This window comes from Lepeophtheirus salmonis, chromosome 2 (assembly GCF_016086655.4).
Source record: "Lepeophtheirus salmonis chromosome 2, UVic_Lsal_1.4, whole genome shotgun sequence".
In the NCBI taxonomy this organism is placed as follows: domain Eukaryota; kingdom Metazoa; phylum Arthropoda; class Copepoda; order Siphonostomatoida; family Caligidae; genus Lepeophtheirus; species Lepeophtheirus salmonis.
In genome coordinates this window covers 31125677-31138640 of record NC_052132.2, presented here as the reverse complement: position 1 = coordinate 31138640, position 12964 = coordinate 31125677, and the positions used below count along the sequence as shown (strand labels likewise).

The following is a 12964-nucleotide window of genomic DNA, read 5'->3' as shown; positions in this document are numbered from 1 at the left end:
TACTTATAACTATTAGTTACATTGTGGACGCCATCTTTATTGGTTTTGTAATTCCAATCATGTACACTAAGGTAGTGCTCCAGTGCTTATTTACGTAAATGATATACTAGGTGAGTTTAGTGTTTACAAATCGTGGGTCTAAGGAAGACATAGCTCCCAAATAGGGTAATTATTCATTTCACTTATGATCTACTCTTTCTTTTTTATAATCGTGATGACATACCCCTTGATGAAAATTCAATAGACGCTACTCCATTGACTGGCATTAAAGATACGAAAAGAAAACTCAAGTTTCACCAAATGTAAACAGCAATGAACCAATATTTATGAAATGGAAATAACCAAAAAAGAATTCAGTATAACAGCAGATCATTTCTTAGCTCATTTAAAAATAGGAGCGTGTATTTTTTTTATTGATGATATGATACATATACACGGAACTTCATTAATTATTAGTAAACTTTCACTTTTAAGTACTAAAGAGACAATATATAAATCCCTTGATTTATCATGTATGATAGTACTCCTTTCATGTGTATTGGATTGGTTATATCCGTGATGAATGTTGAAACCCTTAAGAAGGAAGAATATTTTTCATGTAATGAGAGATCTCCAATATGAGACAAACTATTCATGTATAGAAATTTTAATATACATATCTCCGGGAATGCAGACAAACAGAAAGGGAAAAAGTTACGCATCCCTTCATTACCAATCTATGTACTTATTTTATATTAATTATAAATAATATCTAATCAATGTTACAGTTGACCCTTCGAACTACGTTTTATCAGAGTGGATAAATTTTTGTTATACATCAGTTTGTCATTTTTCATTTGCTCAGTGCATGGTTAGTTGGAATCGGTAAAATAAAAACTCGCATCGTAAAGAATAGTATAGGGCATTGTTAGCAGAACCATGATAAATCGGACTCAATAAAAACCTAAGAAGTGTCTCATACCTTGAAAAATTATGCACTTTTCGCAGCAGAATTAGCTTTCCGCCTTATTTTTTATTTTCAATTCTATTCTTAATGAAGATATTATTTAGTTTTTCATCAATTTCAATTAATTATTATCTATATATCTTACTTAATAATATAATATTTAGTTCCTTCAGTACAAATTTATTAGTTTTAATATATAATAAAAATAAATATAATTATAGTGGTTTTTAATATTAATAGAATCAAATACATGAGTATTATTAGGTTTTCAATTATACTTTGTGTGTACAAATGTATTATCTATACAAAGTATTCTCTTAAGTAAATGCAACAAAATTCATCATAATAATGAAAACGTCATCCATACACACCGGCTTTTCATTAGTTCTGTAAATGATCACTCGGAATCGGTCGCAAAACACAGATGCAGGGTCACAAAATCCATTCAAAAATACAAATAATTTTTTTTGTATAATATGTACATATGAGTTGATATTAGAATTAAACAATGACATTGTAGACGAGCGTTTAGTTGTTGTATTGAATAAGGCATCAGCCTAAAAAAGACATAGGAGACATTGCAGTAGTTTAGTTCTGCACATCCTACTGGTACTGTTTCAAAATAAGAGTCACTAAATAAAATAGCTTAAACATTTCCCATCAGTTTTTTTCTCTGTGGTTTCCCCTTTTTACTTACTCAAAAAACTAAATGAGGAAATCTGTTTGCTCCCCGCTGGAGGGAATGTGCACAGGTGAGGACATTTTTGAAAAGCTTGACCGCAAACTATGAGAACAAAGACTATATTGGGAAATTGCATCGGTGTGTGAACGGACGGGGCTAAAGCGCTGCAGGGGGAAAAGGAAAGCAAGATTATTGCAAGTGGCGCCACACATCAATTTCACAAACTGCATGATTCTCAGGGAATTGCTTGCACGTACAGTGAATGCACCTGGCTGTGTGCAACATTAACGGGTCACAGTTATTTTGGAGATTGCAGGCTGAAAAGTTTGGGAACCCCAGCTTTAACGGAAGAGATGGGTTTTTCCCATTGTTGGTTTCAAAAATGGCCTATCTACCCTCACAAGGCTAATTCCACCCACTTTTTTGATAGATCTCTTGGTAGTCTTGTGTGAAACTCCGAGATCTCTTTCATGGGCCCTCATGGACATGAGGGGATTGGCCTTAGCCGTTTTCTTTAACTCATCCGAGTCCAGTTTGTCCTTTTTGACGGAACCCTTCGTCCTCTCCAGCATTTTGGACTTGATGATGGGGTTGACGGTGGTCCTGAAGACGCCCAACCACTAGGAGCGCGCGAATTGAAATTCGTCAAACCCATTCAACTGTCATTTTCTCCACTTGTACGTAAGCTAGAGAGCTCAGGTTTCTTATATTGTTTATGCTTTAATGTATCAAAATATGAATTAATTTCAAGTGCTCAACCTTCAATAATTATTGAATTAGTAAATGTTCAGATTCCAATGGACCACCAGGTAATGTTGAAAGATATACCTCCATTATAACATATTTGATTTAATAAACCCTACATCTCGATTCAACTCGATACTTTTAAAGGAACGACATGAACAAATAACTTTTTCGATATTTTACATATTTTCAAAGCAAAACCTATCCATGAAAAATCCTTTTTGGACATTTGATGGATAAAAAATAGAATAAAGAGTATGTATTAGTACCAATATCCAATCATTAGTCACATTGGTATAGCCAGTGAATAATTTTTTTATTATATAACAACAAAATTTGTATAAATATTTAGTTATATAAGTACAAAGTAATTTTTCGTGAGCAAATTTTGTTGTTCTTTGGAATGGTGTTTAGACTTGGTCCAAGACCGATTTGGGTTTTTTCTTAAGTGATTTTTCATAGACCGATTCGGACAGATATTTCGGTTCAGAATGCAATCTCAGACCGTAGGCCAAAATTTAATAGTTTTCAAATCCTGGACCGATTTGTTCAGTATCAAAGTATGGACCAATTTTCTCCCTTATCCTGATGTGAGTTGTACAAATATGATTCATGCATCACATTTAACTTCATATGACGTCCTCCACAATTCCTCTACGTTTACACTCGCTTCTAGACCGAATTTTAAATGATCCTTATTTTTCTATGACCTATAAAGTCCAATTTTTTCTTTGGTCTTTATCACTTTGTTACTTTTTTTATCACGCAACCTTTTCTTAAAAGAGAGAGAGAATAAGGCCCAAAATCAGTTGGTAGTTTACCAAATGTTCCAAACATTAGAATTATTATTCAACAATTGTTGAGAATAGTGTACAGTTTAGCAAGAGTTAATTTTTATTAAACAATCAACGTTTAGAGTACTGAGACAGAAACATAAATACAACATCCCTAAAATAATGTTATTAATTTTTCAAAAAGCAGATACTTTAACACTTTTTCAAGCAGAGGTTGCAGCACTGGAAGGGCATAATTAGTATTTTATTTTCTAATAATCCATTGATCATATTTTAGAATTGCAGCAATGAAGTTTTTGCGCCAAAAAAATTGTTAAACGGCTCAAATCGAGGATTCTAACTCATGTATCAGATATCATACGAATGACGTCATAGAGTTTATTGATATACTAATTGTATATCATTCTGATTGATGGATTTTTATAAAAAATTTAGTAGAAACTTAATTATGACTTACCTACTGCTTTTGTAGAATATCCCAGACTTTGTGCCAGATTTGCCCAAGTGCTTTCATTTCTAGGAAGACCCACTTTTGATGATGAATAAACAATTACAGGAGGACCGTTACTCCCCTCGCCTAATCCTGTAAAATCAATCAAATGTGAAAGAATGCATTTATAACTATATTTTTATTTATTAAGAGCATAGCTAAAACATTTATATTTTAAATGCTAGCCAAAAAATTTAATAGAAATAATAAAATATCCAATATATATAAGGGATCAACAAGAAGTTGTATTCCTATCCTTTTGGAAACGTTGCATAAGTATTCATAAAACTTATTGTTTCGTTTATTTGTCAAAAAGACGTATCAAGTCAGAGGTAGGAATCGGCAGCTGAAAATAAAATACAAAGGGTATTTTTGTGTTAGCGAAGTAACGAAGAGAGATATATATTTAAAAAGAAAAGAGAAAGGAGGTATTATCTCGGTCAAAAACAGCCTCATAATGACGTCAGAGTATCATAAGAGCATGTTTGATTATGTTATACGTCTACTTGCTAAATTTCTGGCTGATCTACTCGACGGTTTTAGGTTCCATGTGTGATAACACCAAAAACATAATTATATATATAAGATATGATTTTAAAAAATGGGGGGTTCAAGCCCTCCCCCCTTAAATCCTTAAATTTGTTATTAGTTCAAAATGTGAGGGGTGGGGGCGGAAATAGTCCAAAATTGTTTCTTTTGAATTACGATCCATAAATACAAAGTTTAAGCCATATTTTTAAATGCTTAGAGGTTTAGAACATTGCTTTTGATGCTTACAAATTTAAAAAAAAATAAAAAAATGTTTATAAATACAGATAGAAAATTTAATTAAGATAGCTATTTTAAATTTATAATATTTATTTTATGTTTCAATTGAACATTGCTATCATTAATATTTACCTCTGTCAACAAAGTCACTAGGTTTTCGCTTTGTTTTTGTATGCTTACAATCAGGATTATGGAAAAAGTTACAGATAGATTTTAGGGAAGCATTGTAGAAAGGTTAGATAGACGTATGTCAACAGTAAGAGGCTATAATATTATGAGAGGTCAAGGTCAACGCATAAAAGAATATAAAGGGAGGTGTACGCTCTAACGAGTGTCCATTCTAAATTATTTTATTATTTTATATTCCTGATATAGTTGATGTATTAAAAAGAAACTCATTATTTTAACCAATAGATGACATTAGTAATGTGTATTTCGCGTTGTATAACTGCAATTTGTTTAGACTGGATGGTGTTAAAAAGATTAGATTTCGTACTAAATGAAATTCTCAGACCGTTTTGTGATTGTTTGACTCAGTATTGATTCAAAGGACGTCAAAAATAGACAATAACAAAAAGAAAATACGGCATATTTTACAGTTTTTCTTCGATAAAGACAAAAACAGAATTAAGGGCAGTAAAGGTTAATAGTATTAATGGGTCCGATACTGTAAGTTACACCCACCGCCCCAATAAAGGAAATTTTATTAACTCTGTTTTAATTGCCAAGGAAATAAAAATTAATGAAATATATATATTTTTTTTTAAATCCAGTAAAAATAATGGATTTATTTTTACTACAAATAAAATTTGTACCATTTACTGAGTAAATTCTACAACTACAGTGTTTTGTGTAATCAATGCATCTGTTTCTGTGAGGGTTCGTTTGTCCATACCCGGAGATTAACACCGGGCCTTCACTGGTAATTTCAAATGAAAATAGATACAATAAGATGGAGCCTTTTGTAGAAAATACACTCTTTATGCTTCATGCAAGTCAATCAAATAGACCAAATTCAGAAATGAAATGTAGGTGTGGGCATCTCATGTTTCGAAGGCTATCACACAAAATGAATAATCATACAATTTAATTTAATAAAGTGTAGATTTATAATTATCTATATTTATTACCGAAAATAAAATATATTTCTTATTGATTAAATATATGATTAGGTATTTTAATAGCGTTGCTATATGCCAACGGCTAATATTTCAACATAAATCCTATGAATTTCACATACAAAGTTTAAATTATCCATATTCACTTCATTTAGAGTATGAGACGATTTAAAAAAAAAAAATCTATGAGAAAGGGTTAAGAAAGTAATACATACCAAATCGATAAGGATATCTCCCAGTTAGAAATGCAGATCGACTTGGTGTACAGAGTGCTGCTGGGCTTAACAGATGATTAAACTTTGCTCCTTCCATAAATATTCTATATTAAATTAGAATGGAAATGTTTTAATTAAAAAAATTAATTTGTACATAGGATATATTAAAAAGTATGTTTATAATTCATCAATCAACCTTTTCTTTAACCTATATTTAGACAGCAAATAATTTATAAATATTTGAATTATATAAAATTTTCTGGTGAAGATGCACTTACAAAAATATAATTAAACATGATAGTTTAAAATTTATTTGCCATATTAAGGCTTACAAATATAAAATATTCATATATCTAATCTAATAAGATTAGCATCTAAACTCAATAAAAATATAACAATAAGAGCAAATTTGTTTTTAAACTAACAATTCTTTCTAAAAAGTTTGAATATTTTCTGCAAAGTACGAAAATGTTTTGATGCGCTTGATGAATGATATTGGAGGCCTAGTCCCATGCACCCTGAATTGCCCTAGATATCTTCAATTCGAATACTCCATATCTTGCCACCCCCGAAAGTAAAATTCTTTGCAAGGTAGCTCATAACATTCAATGAAGCATTCCCCTTCAACCTAGCTTTAAGATTACTTTTTGATGACACGCCGAATAGAACTATCACCACAATTATATTAAAGTTATTATCCTCTTAACCCTCAGGTTTAAACTAACAAATGATCTCAGAATATGTAATTCTGGACATTCCGAAAAAGCGTGTTAAGTAATATACCACAATCTTTACATGGAGTGCTTAAAAACAAAATTCCAGCGGCTATTTTAAATTGAGCTGTGAGTTTTTTTCCATCAGCTATTATGGAAGTCGAAAACATAATCCTATGCACCCAATTACTAGATAGATTTAATTCCCTAATCCATCCATCACACCTTGACAACGCCAAAAGGAAACTTCCAGGTAAAAGAAAAAACAAAAAAACAAAGTGAAAACTAATATCATGTAATGCTATCTGATTTTTTGTGAGGGCCTCCCATTCCAAATACACAGGGTCCAGTGTATACTTTAAAAAAGATTTATTTCCATGATTATTATGAATAATATCCACGGTCGTTCCATAATCGTAAGTGGGAGTCACTTTTCAAATAACCCTTTGTGTAGCAGCAAGCGTAGGGAAAAAGTCGTCGATATGTTCATTTATAAGATCAGTTCCAAGTATAATATATTCATAGTATAGACTTGATTTAATCACATATCTCCACTCCATGTTGGATTCTTCGTTATATCAACCAAAACTTTCGAATGCATTTTTGTAATTATGTCCATAAAGATTTGAGCCCACCACACAATCAAACTTTTTGGTTTCCTTAATGCTGAAATGTAACTCCGATGAAAATGATTCTCCAACCAAAATTTTGGTCCAATATGGCATCCTCTGCCAATATTGGTGAAGAAATAGCCTTATACAAATGATTGGAATGAAAAAAGTGTTATACAGGTTTATTCATTTTTGAATACTGAAATTATGCCAGCCTTTAATAAAAGTTAGTTGTTCTCGTACCACTCAATTTAATTCTGAGGGACCAAAACCCATCCATCCCTTTGATCCCTAAAAGAGTTATCATTTATTTTGGTAGAACAATGTGAAATTCCAAAGCTTTTCCCGGATGACATAAGCTAATCGGGAGAGTTGCAGTCTTTGATTTATTGATTTTCAATCCCAACTTTTTTTCGAACGTTGTAAAATAAGATAAGACAATTTATATTCTCATCTTTGTAATTGAGCTGCCGAGTTTGCTTCTATTATCACGGTATTATCATCGGCATAAAGATCAATAAGGTGTTTAATAATTCCAAAACTGACACTGAATCCTAGATTTTTTTTTTTCTTCATGGCGATTCCTAGCTCTGCTATTGCAGCTACAAAGAATACGGTGGCCAAAAGACAACCCTGCCGACAACAATTTTTACTCGAGTAAATCGGTCGGCTCTCTTTACTTCCAACCGTTACTGTCGATGATCCCGTAATTGATTGGTAGTAGTTTTTTCACCAATCTCAAAATGTGAGAATGGGAATCGAATGCTTTTGAAAAATATATCGCAATAATAGCTCAAAAACGCTTGTTCCTATCTACTGCTTCTATCGTTGTATGAATATTCAGGGAAATGACAGATATTTTTCTTCGTTTTAAAAACCATTTTCCTCTGGATCTATTTTTTATTTAGAATCGCTTCAATTTGATCTGCTATAACTCCTGAAAGTATTATGTATTTTTCGTTTAGTACCTTGATTGGTCTCCAATTGTCAAGCTTTAAACCATCTCCCTTTTTGGGGATTAGACCAAATACTCAACTAGTTATACCTTCTGCAAATATCCATTATTTTCTATTAAGTTTCCAATTTTATATCAATACGGGACGATCTCCTCTCTGCATGTCATAAATATATTTTTCCTTTTAGGGAAATTAATTATAATCCCACCAACTAACTTATGGAAGGTTTTACAAAATGTCTCTGCAGTGTTCTCTTGCTTTTTTAAAGTTTTACCCCATTCTCTATTCTCTTTATTACTAAGACTGAGTAATTATTTTTATTAGAAGGTTGTTAATCCTTCAAAGGGGATCATTTTCATTTTTTATTTTAGCACTGCCTTCTAACTTGGCGATTTCCGCAATCCGGAAGGAGTTATAAAACTCAATAGTTATATTTCGTTGAAAAAGTGAATCCATGCTCAAAATATGTTATAAATTATTGTTAAAATTAATCCATCGCTTTTCCCTTTCACTAATACAGCTTCTAGCAGTACTATGTGGTGTGCGTTTAAGGGGAAAACATAACTTTTTTTTTACAGAAAATGAAGAATTAAAACTATTTGCTAGGTTAGTTTTCATTTTATTAATGTATTTTTGATCATCGATCAACCACCAAGGGATTATCCGAGGCTTTGAAGAAGTTTCGAGTGCAAAACTAACAACTATCATCTTATGATCGAACAATGGTTCAGAAAGATAGAAGGCATATTTGTGTTTTATAGATGAATTTTGACGCAATTCGTGACGTTGATTGCCCTTTTCTCCATGACAAACTATCACTGGGACTTAAATAGGCTATTCAGGCAATCAAATTTAATTCAAATTTAAGTTTCTTCAGATATTTTTTATTTTGATATGAGTTGCTGACACAATATAGGCCAACGTTACGGTCTACTACGAGTAAGATCGGTGAATTATTACCTTTGTAATTGTTAATAATGCCCTGGAAGAATGATTGACTCTTACATTAGGACCAATAACATTAATTAATTCAAATTTAGCCTGTTCATTGGATATAAAATTTTATGCCAGTCACTCACACTTGAGTTGGATTTGGTAAATGTGGGATCACCAAGAGATTTAGAAAACATGGATAAAACTCCTCTATTTGAACCCAAATAATTAAACTGACCGGAAAGACAGAAGGCGCAATTATCCTTATATGACTAGGATACTTTAGATTTGATGTCCTGCAGGCATATGGATAAAATGATAATAATTTTTTCATTAAAGCATGGCGTTATGAGTTATTCTTAACCTTTCTCTCGTATTTAGGGACAGGATCTTTCCAATGCCCATACTTTGGATAATGTAATTATTATACTACTATTTTGTACGTTATCTCACATTTGATTATCAGTCATTGAATGAGTTGAATCGTTTATGGTCTTCTTCTTTTCGTTCAAAGTATCGAGATTTGAAATTTGATGGCTCTTTGAATCAAGTCTGTTCATTGAGTTTAATGATTGAGATCTGGTTCGAGCCAAGGAAACCACATGCTCCTTTAGAGCAGGTTTTTTAAGCTTAATTGGGTCTAAAATGATCGTAGATAACTTTAGCCCATTAATATGCCAGGTAACCTTCCCATCAACACATTCTGACTCCTCTTTATCCCACCATTTGATGCTTCGTTTTAAGCGAGTTTTCTTCGCATATTTATGTCGATGAAAATTCCATATCATCACCAATAATGTAACTTTCTTGAATCCCCTTATCAACTTACCGTAACGGCAAATTAGCACGATCACCTTTTTGCTCACAGTCTTTGGTAAATAAGATTGTATCTCCTTGTCCGGATCTTCCGAGTCTTGAAGTCATCCACGACTCATAATACACAACAGACTTTGTTTTTTCTTGCAAGCAGGCCTATAATTTCCAAACATAAAACAATTTTCACATTGCCGCGTTTGTCCGACGAATTCCAATGATTCAATCTCCGTCCCTAAAGGAATCAAAGAAGGGGTTCCTTGGATTTCCCTTTAAATTGATTTTTAAGGCATAACTTTTATAATTCCAATGGTGAAATCTAACATCATTAAAAATTAAGAATAAACTCAAATATGTCTTTTCAGTAGTGGATGAATTTCCAATGCGAAAAGAGTAGACTTCGCAAAAAGGTTCAAGCATATATCACAATCCCTGCTCACACACTTGAGTACTTGAGTTTTATGTCAAAGACGTTGTCTCCATCTGTAGGAAGGATGAGTTTGCGGTAATCTAACACAACTTTGAACGGATTGTCATTTTCATCTTTAAAATAAATATCAACCGGTAATATAATCTCGTTTTTGATTCTCTCAAAAGAAATTTTCTCTCGAATTATAATTAGTCGACGATGATGTCCGTCGCAATTAATGTTGTGCACTTCACTTGGGTTGAACTTCAAAACCTCTGTTGCAATTAAAGCAAGATTGCCTGCATGCATTTGGTATTTAATTACTGGACATCTTTTGTCAATTTTCTGAGCAAATCGACATAAGTTTTTCCATCCTTTAGAGTTATTAACTTTACCATTTGATATATGTTCAAAAGACGATGATAAGTCCTTTTATAAAAATTTGAGTTGACAGCTCCACTATATGACATTCACTGTTAATCATTTTCATTAGCTTTTTTGTTATAATTTTATGTTAAAGGAATTTTTTGCTATTTTGAGCATAATTTACTACACCTGCCAATGATATTTATATATAAAAAATGTTAATAAAAAATGACTATAATTTGTCGAAGAATACAAAACAAAATCCATACTCAATTTTGAGAATAATAATTAAAGATTGTGTTTGTGTTGACGGGCCACATATAAGTTGTAAGGGCAATTAATTGAATGAGAAATATATATATATGATACCTCGTCCGCATTACTATATTTTGGAGGGGGGTCTTAGTTTTTGGATTTTTTTTTTTAAATCCAAAAATCCACATCTATTGAACAAAAAAAAAATTGAGGAAAAATTATAATTAAAACTATTATAATTCATGAAAAAATTATTCTTTTTGGAAAAACAATATTCAAATATTAAATTTGAATGAGAAAAATATTACAATCTATAGCTATTTACAGAGCTAAACATCATGGCAACCGGCTGATTTTTTTCTCCGATGAAGAATTTGTGGAATACATAGTTAATTCCTGAATAAATCATCCATAATTGATAATCAAAATATATGGCAGTTTCTTGAACAACAAAATAACTCTATAAATAAGATATTTTAAGAATTGCGATCATTTTCTGATTGTTTGTTTTAAAATGGATCGCTATATTTGAAATTTTGGGAACCACGGTGCTAGACTATTTATTACTTAATAGATGTATCAGTAGTTGTCTGATTTATTTGAAAATAAAATAAACATACCTTAATATCATTAAAAAATTTTATTAGTTATACTTTTATTAATCATATTGCTGAATTGTGTGGGTAATTAATACAAACTGAACCATATTTAGGAGAAAAACATTGAAAATATATCTAAAGTACCAGTGTTGGGTCTTACTCTAGAAAGCTTAGACTGTTCTAATTTTAAACGATTCGATCCAACATCAGTTTGGACCGGTCTTGTAGTAAAATTTTGACTTTTTCTGGTCTTACTTATAATTTTTAGACCGCACATAAAAAGAAATTCTAGAAAAGGAAATTTTAGTCCACATTTTTGAAATATTGATCTAGAAAAAATCACTTAAGACCGAACCGCACTGAGTTTCAACAATAATTTCTCATTAAGTACATCTATAAGAGGGAAAAATATTTGATGTTCATTTTAATGTTAAGTTATGAATAGTTATGTTATGAGTAAGAACGTCCAACAAAGAACACAAAACATGGCAAGTAAAAGACTAAGTTATGTCCAATATTATTATAACAAGGTTGGTCAGCAACGATTTTTAGTTTTCACTGAAAAAAAATTACCATAACATAACCAATGACGCCATTGGAATCCCAAGTGTAGGAGTAAAAAAATGTAGATTAATTGAAACCCTAATTTAATTTACTTTTTATGTATTACGTTTCCCCAAACAAATGCCTACAATGACGTCACTATAAAGAGAAAGAGTTGCTTAATCAATCTCCTGTATTTGCCACGATTTTTTTGTTGACAAACCTTGCTCATTGGTTGAGTTTTACCCTTTCTTTTTTCTTATGATAAATGTTAAAAAGAAAAGGAAACAACCACTTTACTCTTTTGGTAGTCTTTTCTTGTGTTCCTCGTTGGACCTCCTTAGTTATGGGTTTCTAAGAAATGATACAAAAACCCTGGGAAATGAATTATAGACAAAACTTTAATTGATTGTGACATGAGTAGGTACCTTTCAACATTCGGAACTTTTTCTTCATTATTTCCATAGGATGGGAGAGACTCGCGTCCTAAGTCATCGGCGAGGAGGACTATTATATTAGGTCGATTTTTTTCAGCAAGGAGAGGGCATAGTTGGATACATAAAAGTATAACATGTACGTAGTTTACTAGGAAAGTCATGTAGTAACAAAATATGAATTGCCTGCAAAATATAAATTTTATTATTTAATATTAAGCTCTCCTCTGGTTTATATCTAGAATCAATGACTGCACTTATATGAATAACATTTTTTATATGACAGTATCAATATTTTTATCCTCTGACATTATCTAATTATCTGTATATAGGTATGTTACGGGCAATGACGAAAATTACCATTTTGCAGGATGCCCAATAGAGTGGGCATTGTGCTTTTCTAAGGGATGAAAAGTTTCCAAAGTATCAAGGATACAACATATTTTACTGGTTTTTCTAGTGGCCTTGCCTTTCTCGTAAACTTCTCTTAGTGATGCTCCCATATCTGAAACCCCTCCACATAGTACTCCACGTTTTTCTCTACAATATACCTGTTCACAAAACACTTTTTTTGC

At 31.7% G+C, this 12964-nt stretch overlaps 1 protein-coding gene across 6 annotated transcripts in view; it reads right to left on the bottom strand.

The window, feature by feature from the left end:
- LOC121113673 (arylsulfatase F) overlaps positions 1-12964 on the bottom strand; it is a 54967-nt gene that overhangs the window by 22321 nt on the left and 19682 nt on the right. For 3 of the 6 annotated variants that reach the window (XM_040707514.2, XM_040707515.2, XM_040707516.2), the window contains 3 exons: positions 12384-12575; positions 5758-5861; positions 3624-3749 (listed from right to left, as the gene is read on the bottom strand). The gene's annotated coding sequence lies outside the window, so the exon portion shown is untranslated. The remainder of the gene's footprint in view (positions 1-3623; positions 3750-5757; positions 5862-12383; positions 12576-12964) is intronic. The other 3 variants (XM_040707518.2, XM_040707517.2, XM_040707519.2) reach the window with 2 other exon arrangements.